General features: G+C 35.4%; 1 long non-coding RNA gene across 1 annotated transcript; it reads left to right on the forward strand.

The window, feature by feature from the left end:
- The first annotated feature begins 1,480 nt into the window (after window positions 1-1,480).
- Window positions 1,481-4,720, forward strand: LOC125271489. The gene is made up of 3 exons (XR_007185650.1): window positions 1,481-1,622; window positions 2,281-2,553; window positions 3,797-4,720. It is a non-coding gene; the product is annotated as an uncharacterized LOC125271489 (long non-coding RNA).
- The last annotated feature ends 1,342 nt before the right edge of the window (window positions 4,721-6,062 follow it).

A 6,062-nucleotide genomic window follows, 5' to 3' on the forward strand; every position in this document is an offset into this window, starting at 1 on the left:
ATCGATAACCACTCATGAACTAATCGTTCATTGGTTGCACAACGTTTTTCCAGGTTTTGCATAGAAGCTGTTGGGAATATTGCGCTTTTTCATCTTAGGCCTACAATATCTTAGATTTTAGCGAATTCAAACAGCTCTGTTGTAGTACCGTATGATCGAGGATCGAGGACCGAGCTCGCGCTGCGTAGGCCGAGCTGATAAACGGTCCGTGCGGCGCGGCTCGGCTCGTCTCAAACGGCACTTTCGTTCCGCATTTCTAAAAGACCTGTACAAAAAAAGTACTTTTTTAAAGTCTGAAGCTCAAATTTAGTTGTCATATTATGAAAGATTATCACGAAGACCGTAAAACATGCGTAATATTGGATAGTGATTGCTGAGACCTACTCTTCCTTAGTAAAAATATAAAATTCAGTTTTAGAATATAACGTTACGTAAGTTAATGTTTCACTACACAATACCTAATGCTATAAAAGTTTTATATACGAAAACGACATGGCTTACCTTCATAATCAGGCTGCAGCAGCTTCTTTCCGTTGACTGTCCCTGGACCGTTAAATTTTGAACCGTCACGGGATCCGCATTTAACCCAACAGATGGGTTATTAATAAAAATAACCCAACGTTTTTAAAAATGACCCAACATTTTTGGTAAATAACCCAACCTAGTGACCCAATATGTGTAACCCAACGGTTGGGTTAATAAAATAACCCAATGTTTTTTACTGTGTAGTATTACAACACAGCGCTGCGATATAAAGTTAAGGAAACTAAACAACAGAGAGAAATATATGTCTATCTCAGATTTAACGTTTGATCTATACACCAGCATCGGGCAATCACGTTATCTTGTTCACTGGAGAGAAATCTTTAGCTACACAGGGAAAGTAAGCATAAAGACACTGAATTAAACATAAATGCAGCTTTTGTGTCTTTATCAGCTTTTCTGCATTTATACTGGCCCTGATAATCATCACACATTCACTTACCGCTTGCTCTAATTCTGTAAATCGTTTTTATCGTTTTTATGAATGAATGAATGACTTACTAGCGTTGCTTTGGTCTTTCCTAAACAGCCGCTAGCGGCACCTGCTGGTGAAGAAGACTAACAGCAGATAGAGATGATGCATCGGCACTCTACTGCTCTTCCTGCAGTTCCCGGATGTGAAATGTTGAATTTTCTGCCGAATTTGAGCCACTGAATTTGTGGAAGCGAATTTGTAAAGCGAAATAAAATGGACTGAGAATTGCTAGTCGAATTTTATAGGTTGTATTTTTAAACAGAATGAATATTTTGGAAGTGAAATCTAAAAGGTGAATATTGAATTATTGAATTTTTAATAATGAAAATGTGTGTGAAATATTTTTAATTGAAATATTCACAGCCTAAATATACGACCATGTTGAATTTCAGCCCATAAAAATGCAAGCCTTAAAAATACAGTGCATCTAAATGCAAGTACAGCTAATGTAATGCATATTTTTTTCAAATAGTGCAATTCAACAAGCTTTTTATTTCAAAAACATTTGGCATTATTTTACTTCCATAGGCACGCACTGAATGCACTTGAGGCACTTCTCTAACGGTCGTGGACTTCTCAACTCGAGCAAAGCGAGCGAAGTTTGGTAAGTTAATATTGGAAAATATTATATATATTTGGTTTGACGTTGCTTTTTTATTGTAGAGTTAGTATGAGTTAACACTGTTGGAAAGTTAAAGATGTGGCTAACAATTCATAATCGTAGCTGTTAGGCCTATATTAAAATGTAATCATGTTAGTTCACTAATGTTCAATGTTCGTTGATTACATTCAGATGACATTAGACATTCTTATATTATTTCACAGCCGTTTATTTACTTAAAGTTAAGTGACATACATTGATGGATTTAAAAAAAAAAAACTGTATTGCGACTGTATTTTTAGCGAGTAAATGCTGCCATGTTGTAACATTCAAGTTGTATAGATTTAATAATACAATGGTGTTGTTTGACAAATTATGTAACGAGAGCAAATGGGTTTGTGTTTTGATAGTTTTTCTTTCAATTTGAAATGAAATCAGCAGAAATGAACAACAACACCTTTATTCATTTTTCCGTTTGTTTAAAAAAAAAAAAAAGATTTCTGCTAGATTTTTTTGGTTTATGTCAATTTTTTTTTTTTTTTTTTTTATTAAAGGCACCATTTTCTTGTTTCTGCTTATTTCTCTTTTCTGCTTATTTATTTATTTATTTATTGTTTGTTTCTGGTTATTTTCTCATGCTCTCCTGACCTCTACCTAAAAGGCCACAGCACTCCTGACCTCTACCCAAGGCGCCATAGCAGTCCTGAGCTCAACCCAAGAGACAATAGCAGGTACATTATCACTGAGGCACATCAGCTCTGAGATTCATCCATTAAGGCATGCCAGCAGTGAGATCCACACATCAAGCAACACCAGCACTGAGATGAAGTCATGCCAGCTCTGAGATCCATAGACCAAGCCATGCTGCACCTTCTCTAGTCCCATCAAAGCATACTGAGCCACACCAGGGAGCAGACATCTAGTTTGCAAACATGTGAGTATATTAATGTTTATTATAGTTATGTTTGTTTTTAGTAATTTTTTTTCTCTGGCAACCTACTATTTGGACTTCATATTGTTTTTTTGCACTCTTTCTTATACAAAAAATGACTAAAAGTTAAAACTTACACTACCGTTCAAAAGTTTGTGGTCAGTAAGATTTTAATGTTTTAAAAGAAGTATCTTATGCTCAACAAACCTGCATTTATTTGATTAAAAATATAAACAAAAACAGTAATATTGTGAAATATTATTCCAATGTAAATCAGCTGTTTTCTATGTCAATATACAGTAAAGTGTAATTTATTCCTGTGATCAAAGCTGAATTTTCAGCATCATTACTCCAGTCTTCAGTGTCACATGATCCTTCAGAAATCAATCTAATATGATGAATTGATGCTCAAGAAACATTTATGATTATTTTCAATGTTGAAAACAGTTATTTACATTTTTATTTCATGATGCTATGATGAATAGAAAGTTCAAAAGAACAGCATTTGTCTGAAATCTAAATCTTTTGTAACAATAAACACTACCGTTCAAAAGTTTGGGGTCAGTAAGATTTTTAATTTTATTGTTGGGGGATAGAAATAAAATTAATCAATACTTTTATTCATCAAGGATGAGTTAAACTGATCAAAAGTTACAGTAAAGACAATTATAATGTTAGAAAATATTCTATTTTAAATAAATGCTGTTCTTTTGAACTTTCTATTCATCAAAGAATTTTGAAAAAAAAAAATTGTACACAACTGTTTTCAACATTGATAATAATAATGAATGTTTCTTGAGCATCAAATCATCATATCAGAATGATTTCTGAAGGATCATGTGACACTGAAGACTGAAGTAATGATGCTGAAAATTCAGCTTTGATCACAGGAATAAATTACACTTTACTGTATATTCACATAGAAAACAGCTGTTTTAAATTGGAATAATATTTCACAATATTACTGTTTTTGTTTGTATTTTTAATCAAATAAATGCAGGCTTGGTGAGCAGAAGAGACTTCTTTTAAAACATTAAAAAATCTTACTGACCCCAAACTTTTGAACGGTAGTGTATATGTACGTATGTTCGTGCCAACAACTTCCAAAAATTCATATCTCAAGAATGGTTTGTTAAGATGTTGTAATTTGTGATGAATAGTCTTGATGGTGATTGTTCAATTCAATAACCACATTAACTTTTGATACAGAAGCTAATTTCAAACCATGTTTACATGTATGTTTCAGCGGCTGTGAGGCGTAACCGTCTGATGTCTGCGGCCACAGATAAGGACATTGATTCCACCATCAAAAGATTGCTATATCTGGCCCCAGATAGTGATGGTGGCAGGAGAGAGAGGATGAAGAGAAAAGAGCGTCAGGAGAGTACAACAGGTTAACGGACTTGCGACTTGTTTTAATGTTCAAGAGTTGTGTGCACAGTGCCACTTGTTCATGAACTGAAACTTAGATGTTCAAGAGCTGTGTGAAACATGGCACTGACATTCAAGCATTGTTTTTTGTTGTTTTGTTAAAATGTGAAACAATAAATATTTTTTCAGAATACTATTGTTGTTCAGGCATTTTTCATTTGGGCCAAGGGTGTGTATAAAGTGGCTAGATTAAGGTTTTGTTGAGGCTGACATGTGGAACCAAATGTTTGGTCCTGAATAGTACCAGAATAGGGCCAGCTATAGTCACACATTAGGCTGAAATATGGCTATGCCATGGGCCATATGTGGCCCGAGTTCTGGCAACCAGACCTGGTCCAGTCATGTACCGTAATTCACTGCTGTATTTGGGCCAAGAGAAAGTGGGTTGTGTGGCCCATCACTGGGCCAAACCAGTTTTGCTATGTGGGAAGCTGCTGTAGCCTTAAAAGGTAAGTTATATCGTGTTTTTTTTTTTAATGTATATAACTTTATAACATTACAAGTCTCTTATGAGATTTTGAAGAACCGATTGAATGAGTATCAAAGAGCTGTTAAATTGGCTAGATCAAATTATTTCTCTGTCATCATCTCCAGAAACTGTAATAATTCTAGAGTACTTTTCTCTACTGTAAATGCTGTTCTTCATCCTACTGCTACTCCTGCACTCGCTCCTTCTGCTGACATGTGTGAAGAGTTTTTAAACTTTTTTATTGGTAAGGTTGATGGAATTAGATCTCTAATTTCATCTGTTGGTAATTGTGGCGACCAGGGCGGGCGAGAGCCGTGAGGGAACGGCGCGAGGCCGCCCACATGGAAAAAACCTATATAAACATATATGTTTCAATATAGGTTTTGATATAGGTTTTACATATATGTGACATATATAAAATTGGCCGTTTTCCTATATTATATGTACATATATGCACACATAATATAGGAAAACGGCCAATTTTATATATGTCACATATATGTAAAACCTATATCAAAACCTATATTGAAACATATATGTTTATATAGGTTTTTTCCATGTGGGACCAATTTCACGTGTTCGTGTAGCGGTGTGTTTTCTGCGTTGTGTCGTAATCAAAGACAGACTGCGAAAAATCTTGCCATCAGGTCCTCACTTTATTCTGTATAACACAAATGGCAATATATGAGGACTTGTGCAGCATACAAACAGCATATGCGGCAGCAACGCACAACGCTGAGAAAGAGAGATATTAAAAGTAACTTAAGTAAAGAAAAATAATCAACGAAACATCTGAATGTACATCACAGAGGGGTTTTGGATTACAATCATACAAATATATCATGTGAATTCAGCTGTTACATGAAACATGGCCTTAATTGAATCACCGCAAAAACTTTGTGCGACCTACCGCTGTGATGTCTCATGCAGACTGGGAAGCAGCAAAGTGCGTCAACACCCCAAGTCAGCATGGCGGCAGGAAACCCCAAATATGGTCATGGCAAGTGGAATCACAAAATAATTGTCTAAATACATAACTGCTACATTCGCACATACATAAGTTCTTGCATATTTTTTTTCGTTAATTCTTAGTTTTTGCCTTGATAATAGAAAATATGAGCTAGGCATCATGTATGACAGTCAAAAATGAGATATGAGCTACAAAATGACCAGATCCTGCCATTAGCTATATAGAAGACATATCTTGTATGTATAGGGCATATATATGGATATGAAGAAGCAATACAGGAGACCTATATTTCCTGTATATGCACATATATGCACCTCAATTTTGCCTATATGTGGCATATATACACATATATGCAGTATATATACACATATATGCAGCATATATATAGCATATATGCAGTATATATGCGCATATATGCAGCATATATATTATCATATATGTGCATATATGCAGCATATATGTACATATACACTGCATATAGGTTTCATATATGCGCATATATCCACATATAGGTTCTTTCCATGTGGGCGGTGACGCAAGTGATAACGAGCATCACCTGGGAGGCGCACCGGCCTTGAGTCTCTCACGGAGGAGCTCCGGGAGCATAAAAGGAGGAGCGACGACCGTGACGGACGAGAGAGG

Source organism: Megalobrama amblycephala, linkage group LG7, assembly GCF_018812025.1.
Source record: "Megalobrama amblycephala isolate DHTTF-2021 linkage group LG7, ASM1881202v1, whole genome shotgun sequence".
NCBI classification, from domain to species: Eukaryota; Metazoa; Chordata; class Actinopteri; order Cypriniformes; family Xenocyprididae; genus Megalobrama; species Megalobrama amblycephala.